Genomic DNA, 18751 nt, shown 5'->3' with positions numbered 1-18751 from the left:
TTCAATTTGAACTCGTCATCGTTGACTCTCAGGGTTATTTCCCCCTGCTGGACGTCAATGAGGGATCGTCCAGTTGCTAGGAAGGGTCTTCCTAGAATGAGAGTAGCACTCTTGTGCTCCTCCATTTCCAGCACAACAAAGTCAGTGGGAAAGGCGAATGGCCCAACTCTGACAATCATGTCCTCAATCACGCCTGATGGGTATTTAGTGGAACCATCAGCAAGTTGGAGACATATCCGGGTTGGTTTAACTTCTTCAGTTAAGCCAAGCTTCCTGATAGGGGATGCAGGTATCAGGTTGATGCTTGCCCCAAGATCGCATAAAGCTGTCTTGGTGCAATCACCTTCCAATATGCATGGTATCAGAAAACTCCCAGGGTCTTTAAGCTTTTCAGGAAAGCTTTTCAGAATGACTGCACTGCATTCTTCAGTGAGGAGAACTCTTTCTGTTTCTCTCCACTCCTTTTTATGACTCAAGATCTCTTTCATGAACTTGGCATAAGAAGGTATTTGCTCAAGTGCCTCTGCAAATGGAATCTTTATTTCAAGAGTCCTTAGATAATCTGCAAAGCGAGCAAATTGCTTATCCTGCTCCTCTTTCCGGAGTTTTTGAGGATAAGGTATCTTGGCTTTATATTCCTCAACCTTAGTGGTTAAAGAAGCCTTTTTAGAGGGGTTGTTATCAGCACTTGTGTGTGTCTGATCCCTCACTGGCAATTGAATACCAGAGTCAGAAGCTGGAGTGACGTTAGACGCCAACTCACTGTCTGTTCCTGGCACCTGAACGCCAGAAATGTGCCCCTGTTGGGTGTTCAACGCTGGATTCTGCCCCATTTGTGGCGTTGAACGCCAATCCTGCCTTGTTTCTGGCGCTGAACGCCAGTTTTGGGCATGGTCTGGGCGTTCAGCGCCAGCCTTCCACCCCTTTTCTGGCGTTTTAGTGCCAGAATTATTTTTCCCTGGGCTCTTACTGTCCTCATGGGAATCTTTGGTGGGGTGCTCATTTCTTGAATTTTTGATGCCTTGAGGTGGGGTATTTAATGTTTTCCCACTTCTTAATTGAACTGCTTGGCATTCTTCTGCTATTTGCTTTGATAGCTGCTGCTTTGTTTGCTTAAACTGTTCTTCCATATGTATATTAGCTATCCTTGTCTCCTGTAACCTGTCTTTGAATTCAGCTAGCTGTTTTGTTAGAAAATCTAATTGCTGATTGAATTCAGCAGCTTATTTTACAGTACTGAATTCAGCAGTTACTGTTTTAACCTCTTCATTCATGGAAGGGTGGCTGCTTAGATACAGATGCTGATTCCTGGCAACTGTATCAATGAGCTCTTGAGCTTCTTCAATTGTCTTTCTCATATGGATAGATCCACCAGCTGAGTAATCTAAAGACATCTGAGCTCCTTCTGCAAGCCCATAGTAGAAGATGTCTAACTGAACCCACTCTGAAAACATTTCAGAGGGGCATTTTCGTAGCACCTCTCTGTATCTCTCCCAGGCATCATAAAGAGATTCATTATCTCCTTGTTTAAAGCCTTGGATGTCCAGCCTTAGCTGTGTCATCCTTTTTGGAGGGAAATATTGATTCAGGAATTTTTCTATCAGCTGTTTCCATGTTCTTATGCTGGCCTTAGGTTGGTTATTTAACCACCTCTTAGCTTGATCTTTTACAGCAAATGGAAACAGTAATAGTCTGTAGACATCCTGATCTATTTCCTTATCATGTACTGTGTCAGTAATTTGTAAAAATTGTGCCAGAAACTCTGTAGGTTCTTCCTGTGGAAGACCGGAATACTGGCAACTTTGCTGCACCATGATAATGAGCTGAGGATTCAACTCAAAGCTACTAACTCCAATGGAGGGTATGCAGATGCTACTCCCATATGAAGCAGTAGAGGGGTTAGAATATGACCCCAAAGTCCTCCTGGACTGTCCATCTCCACTTATGTCCATGATGGATATGTGGATATAACTTGGACTGATTTATCTTTTTATTTATTTTATTTTATAAGAAGTAAATACTTAAATAAAATAAAATAACTAAAAAGAATTTGAATTTTGAAATTTTTTTTTCGTAAAAAAAAATTAAAAATAATTAGTTAAAAAAAACGAAATTTTTGAAAAAGAGGGAAGATATTTTCGAAAATTAGAGAGAGAGAGTTAGTTAGGTAGTTTTGAAAAAGTTAAGAAACAAACAAAAAGTTAGTTAGTTAGTTGAAACAAATTTTGAAAAGATAAGAAGTTAGGAAGTTAGAAGAGATATTTTTGAAAAGATATTTTTTTTGAATTTAGTGAGGAGAGAGAAAAACAATAAGATAGTACAAGATTTAAAATTTTTAGATCTAATGCTCCTTGTTTTCGAAAAATTTGGAGGGAAAACACCAAGGAACACTAAACTTAAAAATTTTAAGATCAAGACACAAGGAAACTCAAGAACACTTTGAAGACTCACAAGAACACAAGAACATGAAGGAAGAACACCAAACTTAAAATTTTTAGAAAACCAAACCAAAATTTTCGAAAATCAAAGGGAAATCAACAAGAAAACACCAAACTTAAAGTTTGGCACAAGATTTAATAGAAAAAAATATTTTTGAAAAAGAAGGTTTTGAAAAGAGTATAAAAGATTCTAACCCAATCAAATTAATGCTCTAGCCAAATGAGTTATGGGACCTTCAAAAATTTTAAGAAAGATTATTTTTGAAAACACCAAACTTAAAGTTTGGCACAGGATTTAATAGAAAAATTATTTTTGAAAAAGGTTTTTAAAAAATATGATAGCCAATTATCATGAACATAAACACCACGTTCTAAATAACTGAGCTATAAATTTAAAGTATTTTAACAAGGGATAAATAATAAAAGACTCTAAACCAAAAAAAAAAGAAAATTTTTCCTAATCTAAGCAACAAAATAATCCGTCAGTTGTTCAAACACGAACAATCCCCGGCAACGGCGCCAAAAACTTGGTGCACGAAATTGTAATGTTAATGTTCACATTACTCTCTTACAATTTCGCACATATGACCAGCAAGTGCACTGGGTCGTCCAAGTAATACCTTACGTGAGTAAGGGTCGAATCCCACAGAGATTGTTGGTTTGAAGCAATCTATGGTTACCTTGTAAATCTTAGTCAGGAAGTCAATTATGTTTATCAGTTGAATTGTGAATAACCAGTAGAGCATAAATTAAAAGTTACTTGTTGTGCAGTAATGGAGAATATGTTGGAGTTTTGGAGATGCTTTGTCCTCTGAATCTCTGCTTTCCTCTGTCTTCTGATTCACGCACGCACGTCCTCCTATGGCAAGCTGTGTGTTGGTGGATCACCGTTGTCAATGGCTACCTTCCATCCTTCCAGTGAAAACTACGCTCACGCGCTCTGTCACAGCACGGCTAATCACCGGTTGGTTCTCGATCCGGTTGGAATAGGATTTAATATCCTTTTGCATCTGTCACTAACGCCCAACCTTCAGGAGTTTGAAGCTCGTCACAATCATTCAATCCTTGAATCCTACTCGGAATACCACAGACAAGGTTTAGACTTTCCGGATTCTCATGAATGCGGCCATCAGTTCTAGCTTATACCACGGAGATTCTGATTAAGGAATCTAAGAGATCCCCATTCAATCGTATATAGAATGGAGGTGGTTGTCAGGCACACGTTCATTATTTGAAGAAGGTGATGAGTGTCACAGATCATCACCTCCATCACAGTTAAGCGCGAATGAACATCTTAGATAGGAACAAACGTGTTTGAATGGAAAACAGAAATACTTGCATTAATTCATCGAGACACAGCAGAGCTCCTCACCCCCAACAATGGGGTTTAGAGACTCATGCCGTCAGAGAATACAAAGTTTAGATCTGAAATGTCATGAGATACAAAATAAGTCTCTAAAAGTTGTTTAAATACTAAACTAGTAGCCTAGGGTTACAAAATATGAGTGGACTATGATGGATGATGCAGAGATCCACTTTTGGGGCCCACTTGGTGTGCTGGGGCCCACTTGGTGTGTGCTGGGGCTGAGATTTCGTGCAGAGGCCATTTGTGGAGTTGAACACCAGTTTTTATGCCAGTTTGGGCGTTCAACTCCAGTTTTTTATCCTTTTCTGGCGCTGGACGCCAGAATTGGGCAGAGAACTGGCGTTGAATGCCAGTTTACGTCATCTATCCTTGTGCAAAGTATGGACTATTATATATTTCTGGAAAGCCCTGGATGTCTACTTTCCAACGCAATTGGAAGCATGCCATTTCAAGTTCTGTAGCTCCAGAAAATCCACTTTGAGTGTAGGGAGGTCAGAATCCAACAGCATTAGCAGTCCTTTTTCAGCCTGAATCAGATTTTTGCTCAGCTCCTTCAATTTCAGCCAGAAAAATACCTGAAATTACAGAAAAACACACAACTCATGGTAAAGTCCAGAAATATGAATTTTTCCTAAAAACTACTAGAAATAGACTAAAAACTAACTAAAACATACTCTAAACTATATGAAATTATCCCCAAAAAGCGTATAAAATATCCGCTCATCAGTGGACATGAAATTTGAGCACAAACAAGAGGCATCTTTTAAGCCCCAAAAACACCAACTGGGCAGCAAGTGCAACGTTAGCCACAATAACTTCAGCACTAACGCCACACTTGTAGCATTAGTGTGGCTAACTTTAGCACCTGGGCCTCAAATTAACTCACTTCTCTCTCAAGTCCACTTCAAAGCTCAAGCAAGCAAGCCCACAATTGTCAACCAATCAAGACCACAAGAAGTATCTAGAATAGGAATTTTCATTTTATTGGAATTTGCTTTTATTTTCATTTTGTAATTTAGGAGATCCTATATAAAGGCCTTATTTTTTACATTCAAAGCATTCTAGAATTCTGGAGAATTAAAGGAAGGGAGAGAGAGTGAAGACCAATTCGAACTTCTGTGAATTGGCACACTCCAAGGGGAGTGGGTCTTCGGACCCCTCCCCTCAACCACTCTTCTTCCTTTTCTCTTCTTTTCTTCCTTAGGAGTAGTTTCATTTTAGTTGTAATTTTCATTTATGAATTTTGAAGTTTCAATTTCAGTTTCAATCTTCATCTTTACTTTTCTACACTTTCTTTCTTTTCTATTTTGGTAGAGCAATGATCAACTAACTCTTTACATTGGGTTAGAGAGCTCTATTGTGATTCAAGGGATTAAGTGTAGTTCTTATTCTTCTTCTTCTTTCTTTTCTCTTGATTTTACTTGAAAGTTTTCGATCTTCATCCAATTGGGTAGTGATCTTGGAAAAGAAACTATTCATATTTGGATCTCTTCTGAACCTTGGAAGAGGAATAAAGAGATCAAGCTAGAAATGCTTTCTCATGCTGGTCCAAATTGGGTTTGGATGGATATGTGACTATAATCCTCTCAATACCTGATTTGGGAAATGCATGTGGTATAATCAGTGACCATACTTCATCTCTTCTCATGAGCAATTGACCAAGGAATTGGCTATTGATCAAGATTTGAGAGATTGAATTACAAGAAATTGTAATTCGATCACTTAAGATTGCCAAGGAGATCAATGAATGCATTGATTGAGGAAGAGATGAGAATGAACTTGATCCGGAGGATTGCAATATCTCTTGATCCCAATGTTCATTTTATTTTCTTTAGTTCTTACATTTACTTTTCTTGCCATTTTACTTTTCTGCACTTTATTGCTTTCTTTACTTTTCTGTCAATTTACATTTCCTTGTTTCTCATCATCCAAATCTGAATCGTCTAACTAGGATAGTCAATTAACCATTGATTGCTTAATCCGTTAATCTCTGTGGGATTCGACCTCACTCTATTGTGAGTTTTACTTGACGACAATTCGGTATACTTGCCGAAGGGAAATTTGTTGAGAGACAAGTTTTCCCCACATCAAATATCTACCCAAAACTAGCTTATTTCCTAAGGAAATGCATGAAACTACCCTAAAAACAGTAAAGAAAAGGTCAGTGAAACTGGCCAAAATGCCCTGGCATCATTAACCTAAAAAAAAACATAAAATAACAATAAAAAATAAATAGATATAATTAAATAACATTGGGTTGCCTCCCAACAAGCGCTTCTTTAATGTCAATAGCTTGACAGTGAGCTTTCATGGAGCCTCACAGATGTTCAGAGCATTGTTGGGACCTCCCAACACCAAACTTAGAGTTTGAATGTGGGGGTTCAACACCAAACTTAGAGTTTGGTTGTGGCCTCCCAACACCAAACTTAGGGTTTGACTGTGGGGCTTTGGTTGACTCTGCAGTGAGAGAAGCTTTTCATGCTTACTCTCCATGGTTACAGAAGGAGATCCTTGACTTTTAAACACATGGTTGTCCTCATTCAGTTGAAGGACCAATTCTCCTCTGTCCACATCAATCACAGCTTTTGCTGTGGCTAGGAAGGGTCTTCCAAGGATGATGGATTCATCCTCCTCCTTCCCAGTGTCTATGATTATGAAATTAGCAGGGATGAAAAGGCCTTCAACCTTTACTAACACATCCTCTACTTGTCCATAAGCCTGTTTTCTTGAGTTTTCTGCCATCTCTAAAGAGATTCTGGCAGCTTGCACCTCAAAGATCCCAAGTTTTTCCATTACAGAGAGTGGCATTAAGTTTATTCCTGACCTCAGGTCACACAGAGCCTTTTCAAAGGTCATGGTGCCTATGTTATAGGGAATTAGGAATTTACCAGGATCCTGTTTCTTTTGAGGTAATTTCTGCCTATCCAATGCAGTTAGTTCATTGGTGAGCAAGGGAGGTTCATCTTCCCAAATCTTATTACCAAATAGCTTGGCATTCAGCTTCATGATTGCACCAAGGTATTTAGAAACTTGCTCTTCAGTAATGTCTTCATCCTCTTCAGAGGAAGAATACTCATCAGAGCTCATGAAGGGCAGAAGGAGGTTCAATGGAATCTCTATGGTCTCTAGATGAGCCTCAGATTCCTTTGGTTCCTCAAAGGGAAACTCCTTATTGGTCACTGAGCGTCCCAGGAGGTCTTCCTCACTAGGATTCACATCCTCCTCCTCCTCTTTGGGTTCGGCCACACCAAGTAACGTAATGGGCTTGCACTCTCTTTTTTGATTCTCTTCTGTATTACTTGGGAGAGTACTAGGAGGAGTTTCAGTGATCCTTTTACTCAGCTGGCCCACTTGTGCCTCCAAATTTCTAATGGAGGACCTTTTTTCATTCATGAAACTTAAAGTGGCCGTAGATAGATCAGAGACTATATTTGCTAAGCTAGATGGATTCTGCTCAGAATTCTCTGTCTGTTGCTGAGTGGATGATGGAAAAGGCTTGCTATTACTAAACCTGTTTCTCCCACCATTATTAAAGCCTTGTTGAGGCTTTTGTTGATCCTTCCATGAGAAATTTGGATGATTTCTCCATGAGGGATTATAGGTATTCCCATAGGGTTCCCCCATGTAATTCACCTCCGCTATTGCAGGGTTCTCAGGATCATAAGCTTCTTCTTCAGAAGATGCCTCTTGAGTACTGTTGGATACAGCTTGCAATCCATTTAGACTTTGAGAAATCATATTGACTTGCTGAGTCAATATTTTATTCTGAGCCAATATGGCATTTAGAGTATCAATTTCAAGAACTCCCTTCCTCTGAGGCGTCCCATTACTCACAGGATTCCTTTCAGAAGTGTACATGAACTGGTTATTTGCAACCATGCCAATGAGTTCTTGAGCTTCTGTAGGCATTTTCTTTAGGTGAATGGATCCACCTGCAGAATTGTCCAATGATATCTTTGATAATTCAGACAGACCATCATAGAATATATCCAGGATGGTCCATTATGAAAGCATGTCAGAGGGACACTTTTTGGTCAGTTGCTTATATCTCTCCCAAGCTTCATAGAGGGATTCACCTTCTTTCTGTTTGAAGGTTTGAATATCCACTCTAAGCTTGCTAAGCTTTTGAGGAGGAAAGAACTTGGCTAAGAAAGCCGTGACCAGCTTATCCCAAGAGTTTAGGCTATCTTTAGGTTGAGAGTCCAACCATATTCTAGCTCTGTCTCTTACAGCAAATGGGAAAAGCATAAGCCTGTAGACCTCGGAGTCAACCCCATTGGTCTTAACAGTATCACAGATTTGCAAGAATTCAGTTAAGAACTAAAAAGGATCTCCTGATGGAAGTCCATGAAACTTGCAATTCTGTTGTATCAGAAAAACTAATTGAGGCTTTAGCTCAAAATTGTTTGCTCCAATGGCAGGGATTGAGATGCTTCTTCCATGTAAATTGGAATTTGGTGCAGTAAAGTCACCAAGCATCTTCCTTGCATTGTTATTATTTTCGGCCATGTCTCCTTCTTTTTCAAAAATTTCTGTCAGATTTTCTCCAGAGAATTGTGCTTTAGCTTCCCTTAGCTTCCTCTTCAAGTCCTTTCATTGTTCCTGCTCATATGAAAAAGAAGAGAACACAATAGAAAATATGGAATCCTCTATGTCACAGTATAGAGATTCTTTTATGTGAGTAGAAGAAGAAAAGAATAGAAAAAGGAAAAGATAAGAATCCAAACACAGAGGAGAAGAGTGGGTTCGAATTCTTGAGTGAAAGAGGGGTGTTAGTAGATAAATAAATAAATAGAAGGGGATGAGAGATGGAATTTTCGAAAATAATTGAAAAGAAAAGAAAAATATTTTTGTTTTTAAGTTAAAACTAAAATTAAAATTCGAAAATTAAGAAAGGAAAATAAAATAAAATTAAATTAAAATTTAAAACAAATAGTTAATTAAAAAGGAATTTTGAAAAAGGGGAAGGTGATTTTCGAAAATTAGAGGTAGAATTAGTTAGGTAGTTTTGAAAAAGATATGATTGAAATAGTAAAATTTTTAAAATCAAACAAAAAGTCAAGTAGTTAATTAAAAAAGATTTGAAAATCAATTTTTGAAAAGATAAGAAGTTAGAAAAGAAGTTAGAAAAGATTTTGAAATTAATTTTGAAAATTAAAGTTGATTACTTGACTAATAAGAAACAAAAAGATATGATTTAAAATTTAAAGATTGAACCTTTCTTAAGAGGCAAGTAACAAACTTTAAAATTTTTGAATCAATCACATTAATTATTAGTAAAGATTTTGAAATTATGAAACAAAATAGGAAAAAGATTTTTTGAAAATCAATTTGAAATTTTTGAAAATTATGAAAGAAGAATGAAAAAGATTTTATTTTTGAAAAAGATAAGGTTTTTAAATTGAAAATTTGACTTGACTCATAAGAAATAACTAAAAATTTTTAAAACTTTTGACTAAATCAAATCAAATTTTCGAAAATTATGAGTGAAATAAGGAAAAGATATTTTTTTATTTTTGAATTTTTAATGAAGAAAGAGAAAAACAATAAAAAGACTCAAAACATGAAAATTATGAATCAAAACACACAATGCATGCAAGAACACTTTGAATGTCAAGATGAACACCAAGAACACTTTGAAAATCAAGATGAACATCAAGACTTATTTTTGAAAATTTTTAAGAAAAGAAAAACATGCAAGACACCAAACTTCGAAAATTTCAATGTTGAGACATTAATAATTCAAAAATGCATATGAGAAACAAGAAAAGACATCAAACAAGAAATTTTAAAGATCAAACAAGAAGACTTACCAAGAGCAACTTGAAGATCATGAAGAATGCAATGCATGAATTTTCGAAAAATGCAAGAAAGAGATAAACATGCAATTGACACCAAACTTAAAAACTAACACAAGACTTAAACAAGAAACGTCAAATTTTTTTTGATTTTATGATTTTATTAAAATTTTTGGTATTTTTCAAAAATTATTTGGAAAAAGAAAAATAAGGATTTCAAAATTTTTAATAGGAATACCAGGAATCTTGCAATGTTAGTCTAAAACTCCGGTCCAGGAATTGACATGGCTTACTAGCCAGCCAAGCTTTCAGTGAAAGCTCCAGTCCAAAACACTAGACATGGCCAATGGCCAGCCAAACTTTAGCAGATACAAATCAGACATACGACAGCTGATACTTCATTTAACTTGCTTCTGTGCTGATGAGTGGAAGCCTCGGTCCAAAAGAATTAGACATGGCTTTACAGCCAGCCAGGCTTCAACATGTTTCATGAAACTCAAGAATTCCTTCTTAAAAATTCTGAAGAACATAATTTAAAAAATTTTTTTGAAAAATATATTTTTTTTTTGAAAAATTTTTTTTCGAAACAAAAAAAATAAAAACAAAAAGCTTAAAATTAAAATAAAATTACTTAATCTGAGCAACAAGATGAACCGTCAGTTGTCCAAACTCGAACAATCCCCGGCAACGGCGCCAAAAACTTGGTGCACGAAATTATGATCCTTAACAACGGCGCCAAAAACTTGGTGCTCGGAATGTAATTCACACACTTTGTCACAACTTCGCACAACTAACCAGCAAGTGCACTGGGTCGACCAAGTAATAAACCTTACGTGAGTAAAGGTCGATCCCACGGAGATTGTCCGCTTGAAGCAAGCTATGGTCACCTTGTAAATCTCAGTCAGGCGGATTCAAATGGTTATAGAGTTTTAATAATTAAAAGATAAATAAAACGTAAAATGAAGATAGAGATACTTATGTAATTCATTGGTGAGAATTTCAGATAAGCGTATAGAGATGCTTTCGTTCCTCTTGAACCTCTGCTTTCCTGCTGTCTTCATCCAATCATTCCCACTCCTTTCTATGGCAAGCTTTGTGTAGGGCATCACCGTTGTCAATGGCTACTTCCCGTCCTCTCAGTGAGAATGGTCCAAGATGCGCTGTTACCACACGGCTAATCATCTGTCGGTTCTCGATCATACTAGAATAGGATTCAGTAATCCTTTTGCGTCTGTCACTACGCCCAGCACTCGCGAGTTTGAAGCTCGTCACAGCCATCCCTTCCCGGATCCTACTCGGAATACCACAGACAAGGTTTAGACTTTCCGGACCTCAAGAATGGCCGCCAATAGTTCAAGCCTATACCACGAAGACTCTGATCTCACGATCAGAGTGCCAAGTGATATACATTCAAGCTTGTTTGCATGTAGAACGGAAGTGTTTGTCAGGCACACGTTCATAAGTGAGAATGATGATGAGCGTCACATAATCATCACATTCATCATGTTCTTGAGTGCGAATGAATATCTTAGAGAAGAAATAGGCTTAAATTGAATAGAAAAACAGTAGTACTTTGCATTAATTCATGAGGAACAACAGAGCTCCACGCCTTAATCTATGGTGTGTAGAAACTCTACCGTTGAAAATACATAAGAACAAGGCCTAGGCATGGCCGAGTGGCCAGCCTCCCCAAATGGCATATGAATTTGAAATTAGGGAAAAAGACCCCTAGTACAATAGTAAAGAGTTCTATTTATGCTAAACTAGTTACTAGGGTTATAGAAATAAGTAAATGATGCAGAAATCCACTTCCGGGCCCACTTGGTGTCTGCTTGGGCTGAGCATCAAAGCTTTCACGTGTAGAGGTCTTCTTTGGAGTTTAACGCCAGTTTTTAACCTGTTTCTGGCGTTTAACTCTGCTTTGTAACCTGTTTCTGGCGTTTAACTCCAGAATAGGGCAGAGAGCTGGCGTTGAACGCCCGTTTGCATTGTCTAAACTCAGGTAAAGTATGGACTATTATATATTCCTGGAAAGCCCTGGATGTCTACTTCCCAACGTAATTAAGAGCGTGCCATTTGGACTCCTATAGCTCCAGAAAATTTACTTTGAGTGCAGGGAGGTCAGAATCCAACAGCATCTGCAGTCCTCTTCAACCTTTGAATCTGATTTTTGCTCAAGTCCCTCAATTTCAGCCAGAAAATACCTGAAATCACAGAAAAACACACAAACTTATAGTAAAGTCCAGAAATATGAATTTTATTTAAAAACTAATAAAAATATACTAAAAACTATCTAAATCATACTAAAAACTATGTAAAAACAATGCCAAAAAGCGTATAAATTATCCGCTCATCAGTCCACTTGACTTTCCTTTATTTAGTAAGGGTTAACTAAGTGGGAGCAATAAAAAATTCTCATCACACCTGATAAGGATAACTAGGATGGGATTTTCAGTTCTTATACCTTGCCAAGAGTTTCTATAGTTAGTTTGTTTCCATTGCCATTTACTATTATTGCTTCATATCTTAAAAAACCCAAAAAGATACTTTTTTTCTCATAACCAATAATAAATCATACTTCCCTGCAATTCCTTGAGAGACGACCTAAGGTTTAAATACTTCAGTTATAAATTTTATTGGGTTTGCTTAAGTGACAACCAAAACTTTTGTACGAAAAGATTCTTTGCTGGTTTAGAAACTATATCTACAACGTGATTATTTTTATAAAATTTTTTACTCGCAAAAGCCCGTTCGTCACCCACAGAGCATCATCAAGCTTTCTAGCCCAATCCTTTCTAGAGGCACTTACTGTCCTCTGTAGGATTTTCTTTAGTTCTCTATTTGAGACTTCAGCTTGCCCATTGGTTTAGGGATGATACAGTGTTGCTACTTTATGGCAAACTCTGTAACGGCTTAAGACAAAATCCAGCTGTCTGTTGCAGAAATGAGTTCTTCCATCACTGATTAGTGTCCTAGGGACACCAAATCTGCTGAAGATGTTCTTCTGGAGGAACTTCATTAATACTCTTGTGTCATTAGTGGGTGTTGCTATTGCTTCAACCCATTTAGACACATAATCTACTGCCACAAGGATGTAGGTGTTTGAGTATGAAGGTAGGAATGGTCCCATGAAATCTATACCCCATACGTCAAACAACTCAATCTCTAAGATTTCTTGCTGAGGCATGCTGTGACCATGAGGAAGATTGCCAGCCCTCTGGCAATTATCATAGTTACGGACGAACTCTCTAGAATCCTTAAAGAGAGTAGGCCAGTAAAAGCCACTTTGGAGCACCTTAGCGGCTGTCCGCTCACCTCCAAAGTGTCTTCCATAGTCAGAGCCATGGCAATGCCATAAAATTCTCTGTGCCTCTTCTTCAGACATACAGCATCAGATTATTCCATCTAAGCATCTCTTAAAGAGATATAGCTCATCCCATAGGTAATATTTTGCATCATGCATGAGTTTCCAGGCTTGCTGCTTGGTAAACTCTTTGGGAATGAACCGTATAGCCTTGTAGTTTGCAATGTCTACAAACCAAGGTAATGTCTGGATGGCATAAAGTTGCTCATCTGGAAAGGATTCGGATATGTCAGTAGATGGAGAAGAAGTCCCTTCTACTGGCTCAATCCAGGACAAGTGATCAGCCACCTGATTTTCTTTTCTTTTTCTGTCTCTAATTTCTATATCAAACTCTTGTACGAGTAATATTGATGCATTCATATTTTAGCTAGTTTAGCTAGTTAGTTTAGTCAATTTTAGTTTCAATTTCATGCATGTTATTCAAATAAATAAGTACTTAAGTGGATTCTCTCATCATACTTTGTTAAATTAAGGACTAAATGAATTTTGCTCAATTTGATGCAAACAATTAAAGAAAAGTATGAATGAGTGAGTTATCTAAAAATAGTTGCTCAAGAGACAGAGCTTTGATGTATTACTATTGTGTTTTGTGATCACAACAGGGGAGACGAGCACCAAATATCCTTCAAAGAACATTTCAAAGCCCCAGGTAGCGCTCCGGTTGTTTGAAGAGCGCTACGTTCTCCTGCATAAGCACCATATATGACTAAGAACGCTCTTCAACCAAGAGCGCTACGCTCCTCAACCAAGAGCGCCTATGATACGGAAGGGAAAAATTTAGCTGGCGATGCGTACGCATGAAGGAGATATTTTAAAGCCCACGTGTACGCATTCGCGACGCATACGCGTGCGCAACGGGTATGCGTGCGCGACGTGTACGCATGCGCGACGCTACACGTGCGCGACGCGTACGCGTGGGAGCAGCAATTCTGAACAAGCAAGCGCACACATGGATGAAGTAACAGCGTGGAAGTGGCACTTTTTGAAAGCCACGGGTACGCGTGGGAGAGCGCTCTTGCCAAGAACGCTACGCTCGCCTGGAGAGTGCACTGAAGAGGACTCGTATGCGTAGATGACGCATACGTGTGACATGGGCTGAAGAGAGGAATGACATGCACGCGAAGGTGACGCGTACACGTCGCAAGTGCCAAATTGTTGAACGACGCGTACGCGTATGTGACGTGTATGCGTCGAAGCCTGAGCGCTCCGTTTTCCTAAAGAGCGCTACGTTCTCCTGGAGCAAGATATTCCACCAAATAGAAAAGCCCATTTTGAAGAGTTTCCAAGTACACCTGAAGAAGCAAGTTGATAAACCACTATTTTATGGTTTATCTTGTGTTTAATTGAGTGGTTTCATCAAGTCTTCACACACTTATTCATACTAATTGCATGATTTTATAATTCCTTCCTAGTATTGTTTATGGTTGAAAACTTGCTTCCTAGAGATCTTTAATTAGTATATTTTAATTCTCCTTTATACCATTCGATGTCGTGATCCGTGTGTTAAGTGTTTCAGGCTTTATAGGGCAGGAATGTCTTAGAGAATGAAGAGGAAGCTTGCAAAAATGGAAGGAACACTAGAAACTAAGGAGATAACCAGCAAACACTGACGTGCGCGCATGGCTCACGGGAGCGCGCAGAATGGAAAAAATCGCAGCGACGCGTGCGCGTGCCTGACGCGTACGCGCAGATTGGAGTCTGCACGAATGACGCGAACGCGTGGACGATGTGTACGCATGACAAGGAAAATCGCTGAATGAAGCGAACGCGTGACCTGCGCGATCTGCAGAATTAACAAAAAACGCTGGGGGCAATTTTGGGCCGTGTTTTGACCCAATTTTCGGCCCAGAAACACAGAATAAAGCCAGGGAACACGCAGAGACTCAACAACAGATTAGATACACAACAATACACAATAGACATATTCTCATTAGGATAGTTTTTAGGTTTTTAGATCTTAATTTAGAGAGGATTACTTCCCCTCTAGGTTCTATTTACATTCATAGTTAATTAGCTTATGCTTTTGGATATTGAAGAAGTCATTACCTCCATTGAAGACATTATTCTAGTTTGTTTCTTTACTTACTCTTTCATTTATTTATAACATATTCTTAATTCTTGCTTAGAGTAGTAATTGATTATTTTCATGGATTGTTGATGCAGAGAATTACTTTTACTTTTAATTAATTTTGAATTCTTATTTTATTTAAATTTATCATGTCTTCTTCTTATATTTTTATAAGCGTTATATTCATGTCAATGGAGTAGACTCCATACTTGACATGGGGGTTGATTAGAAGGAGACACTTGAGTTGGAAGGCTTAAGTGCTGATTAATTTGGACGTTGTTGGCTAGTTCTGTATTTACTAACGCTAGACCTTCCCAAATGAGAGGACTAGGATTTGCGAATAAGGGTTAGCTTAATCAGTTGACTTTCCTTTATTTAGTAAGGGTTAACTAAGTGAAAACAACAACCTTTTTAATACTACACTTAAGAGATCCCATCAAGGATAGAACTTCCAATTAATCATTCCCCCAATCATGGCTTTTTATTTAGAATATCAATAATCATTTTTAGTTTATTGCTTTAATATATAATTATTTAATTGCTCATTATTCAACTCTCAAAACTCTCGGAAAATTCCTAATTAATAAAATAGCATCCTTTCGTGCAACTCGTTGGGAGACGACCTGGGATTCATACTCCTAGTATTTTTATTCTAAATTTTTGTGACACCTTTCTAAATTGGTGAGGCGGATTTTAGCTAGTTAAGAGCTATACTTGCAACGCTATTCTCTTATTTAAAATCTCTTAATTGGCCTAACTTCTGCAAGACACCAGTTTTTGGCGCCGTTTCCGGGGAGTTGCAATTGTGTGCTAAATTATTAACTAGTGTACATATTTCTTTCATTGAATGACGCATTCACTACCTAATCTGAGCTTAGCCGCATTTGATCCTGAAATTGAAAGAACTATTTCATGTATTAGGCGAGTTCGACGTCGGTTAGCCTCTGAGGGTGGTGAAGTGATTGTTATCGATTCACCAGTCTCATCTGAGGGCGAATCTGAACCGTCATCCGAGAGTGAAACAAGCTCCTTTACTACTGATTCAGTTGATTCACGTGTAGATAGAATGGCAAAACCTAGAAGGATTACTCTCCAGGAAGCTGGAGCCCCAGATTTTACAATGCAGCCGTACCAAGTGCATCATCCAACTCTGGCTGCATATTTTGAACGGAAGACTGCACTAATCAACTTGATGCCCATGTTTCATGGCTTACCTTCTCAAGAGCCTATTAAGCACCTTAGGGATTTTCAGACAGTCTGTTCTACTGTTAGGCGTCATGGTGCAAATGAAACTTCTATTCTGTTAGCTGCCTTCCCGTTTTCTCTTGAGGAAAAGGCGAGGGAGTGGTACTACTCCCAACCTGAAGCAACTGTTACCAACTGGGATACGCTCAGGAGAGAATTTTTGGAGAAATACTTTCCAGCTGAAGTTACAGACAGACTAAGGAAAGAGATCTCATGCATTGTTCAAGGTGAATCAGAAACTCTCTACGAGTACTGGGAGCATTTTAAGAACCTCCTGGACGCATGCCCCCATCACATGATTGACAGGCTAGTGTTGATTAGCTATTTCACTCAAGGCATGAAGCCTCGGGATAAAACTACACTAGATGGTGCTAGTAATGGTTCTCTGAAGAAGTATAAGACCGCAGATGAAGCATGGCAACTGATCAGCGACTTAGCTGAATCCACCAAGAATCACAGGCACAGGAGCACCCACTTAAAAGCTGTTGCAGAAGTTTCCTCTAGTATTGAGACTACTGCCCTTACACAGAGTATATGTGAAATGACCAACCTACTGAAGCAATTACAGTTAAACCAACAACAACAAGCTCAGCCTTCCCCACCACAATAAAGCCAACAGTTAGTACCCCAAAGAGTATGCGGCATATGTGCTATTATAGTAATTATACTGATGAATGCCCGCAGCTCCAACAAGAAGACAATACTGTGGCAGCTACTCATAACTTCTATGACCGCCCAAATCAAGAATACAATCAACAAGGCGGCAACCACAACCAAGGTGGGAACTATAACCAAGGATGGCTGGACAACTCTAACCAAGGTTGGAGGGATAATTCCAACCATGGCTGGAGGGACAACTATAACAGAGGAGGCAGAGATAACTATGGAAACCAGAGGTGGAATAATAATAACAGACAGCAGAATCAGAACTAACCTTACAGAGCTCCTCACTTAAGACAGTCACAAGGACCCCAGCAAAACCAACAACAAGTACCACAGATCACTTATCCTACTTCCTCATAAAATGACGAGATGCTTCGTTCTCTTGCACAAGGACAACAAGATATGCAGACTACACTGAACTCTACTCTAAATGGTCTGAACGCCACTTTACAAGCTCTCGTCGCCCAGATAGATTCATTACCTACTTTCACTAACCAACCTTTAAACTCTGGTAGAATTCCTTCTCAACCCTTACCTAACCCGAAGGGTGGCATCAATGTCATCACTTTGAGGTTCGGAACCACACTGTCAGAGAGGAATCAGGAGGAGCCAAGCCCAATAGAACACGCCTCAGTTGAGGATGTGATAGAAGTAGAAGATGCTGAAATGGAAGATGCTGAAGAGGAAGATAAAGTACAATACAAGGTTGAAAAAAATGGCTCAGACAAGGAATGGAGCACCAAAGGATGCAGAGGCTACAAGTGGTGCCATCCCTATCCCATTCCCACACCTTGCAAGGAAGTCCAGAAAGCAGATTGAACCTAATCCTAAAATGGTAGAAATTTTCAAAAAGGTTGAGGTAACTGTTCCCCTTTTTGATGTTATTCAGCAAGTACCTAAATATGCAAAGTTTCTGAAGGATTTATGCATACATAAAGAAAAAATTAATGAATTAGAAACTATTCCTTTAGGTAGTTCTATATCTGCTTTAATGGGAGGTATACCTGAAAAATGTAGTGATCCAGGTCCATGCATGGTTAATTGTACCATTGGAGGTGTAATATTTTCTGATTGCATGTGTGACTTAGGAGCATGTGTTAGTATAATGCCATTGTCTATATATGATACCTTAAGGCTCCCTCCCTTAAAAAGGTCAGCAGCTCGTTTTGTGTTAGCAGATAAAATCATTATTACAGTAGTTGGAATTACTGAAGATGTATTAGTGAGCATTAAGGGGCTCACATTTCCCATTGAGTTCTATATCCTAGAAATGCCCCCTAATGACTCAAGAAGACCATCATCAATCCTGCTTGGAAGACCATTCCTGAAAACTTCAAAGTTCAAGTTGGATGCAATCTCAGGAACTTACTCCTTTGAGATAGATGGCAGAACGGTGAGTTTCAGTTTAAATGAAGCTATGAAGCACCCTCCGGAAGATCATTCTATCTTCCAGTGTGACATCATTGATGAAACTGTAGCTGAAGTTCACCAAGAAGAATTAGAAGAGAAGCACATGGAGCAAGGTCCAAGTGTGGGGACACCCTCTGAACATAATGAAGACACTTTACCATTACCACTAGCCCCGGATGATCCAGAACCTAGCCATGAGCAAAAATTGGAATTAAAGCCCATTCCTCCACACCTCAAGTATGCTTACCTTAAGGATAATCAGGAGTTTCCAGTTATCATTGCAAGGGAACTCACTTCTCAACAGGAGGAACAACTGCTTAGTGTGCTGAAAAGACATAAAAAAGTAATTAGATGGAGCTTGGCGGATATAGTCGGCATCAGCCCTCAAGTTTGTGAGCA

General features: G+C 38.6%; 2 non-coding genes across 2 annotated transcripts; one reads left to right on the top strand and one right to left on the bottom strand.

The window, feature by feature from the left end:
• The first annotated feature begins 7812 nt into the window (after positions 1 to 7812).
• On the top strand, positions 7813 to 7920 carry LOC148577933 (small nucleolar RNA R71). Its single transcript, XR_015902899.1, has one exon. It is a non-coding gene; the product is annotated as a small nucleolar RNA R71 (small nucleolar RNA).
• Positions 7921 to 16472: 8552 nt separating this feature from the next.
• Positions 16473 to 16580, bottom strand: LOC148577932 (small nucleolar RNA R71). Its single transcript, XR_015904356.1, has one exon. It is a non-coding gene; the product is annotated as a small nucleolar RNA R71 (small nucleolar RNA).
• Between the last annotated feature and the right edge of the window lie 2171 nt (positions 16581 to 18751).

The sequence above is a fragment of the Arachis ipaensis genome, chromosome B1 (assembly GCF_059453495.1).
Source record: "Arachis ipaensis isolate K30076 ecotype BB chromosome B1, ASM5945349v1, whole genome shotgun sequence".
Taxonomy (NCBI): Eukaryota; Viridiplantae; Streptophyta; class Magnoliopsida; order Fabales; family Fabaceae; genus Arachis; species Arachis ipaensis.
Note: the sequence above shows the minus strand (reverse complement) of the source record. Positions and strands in the feature narration are given on the sequence as shown.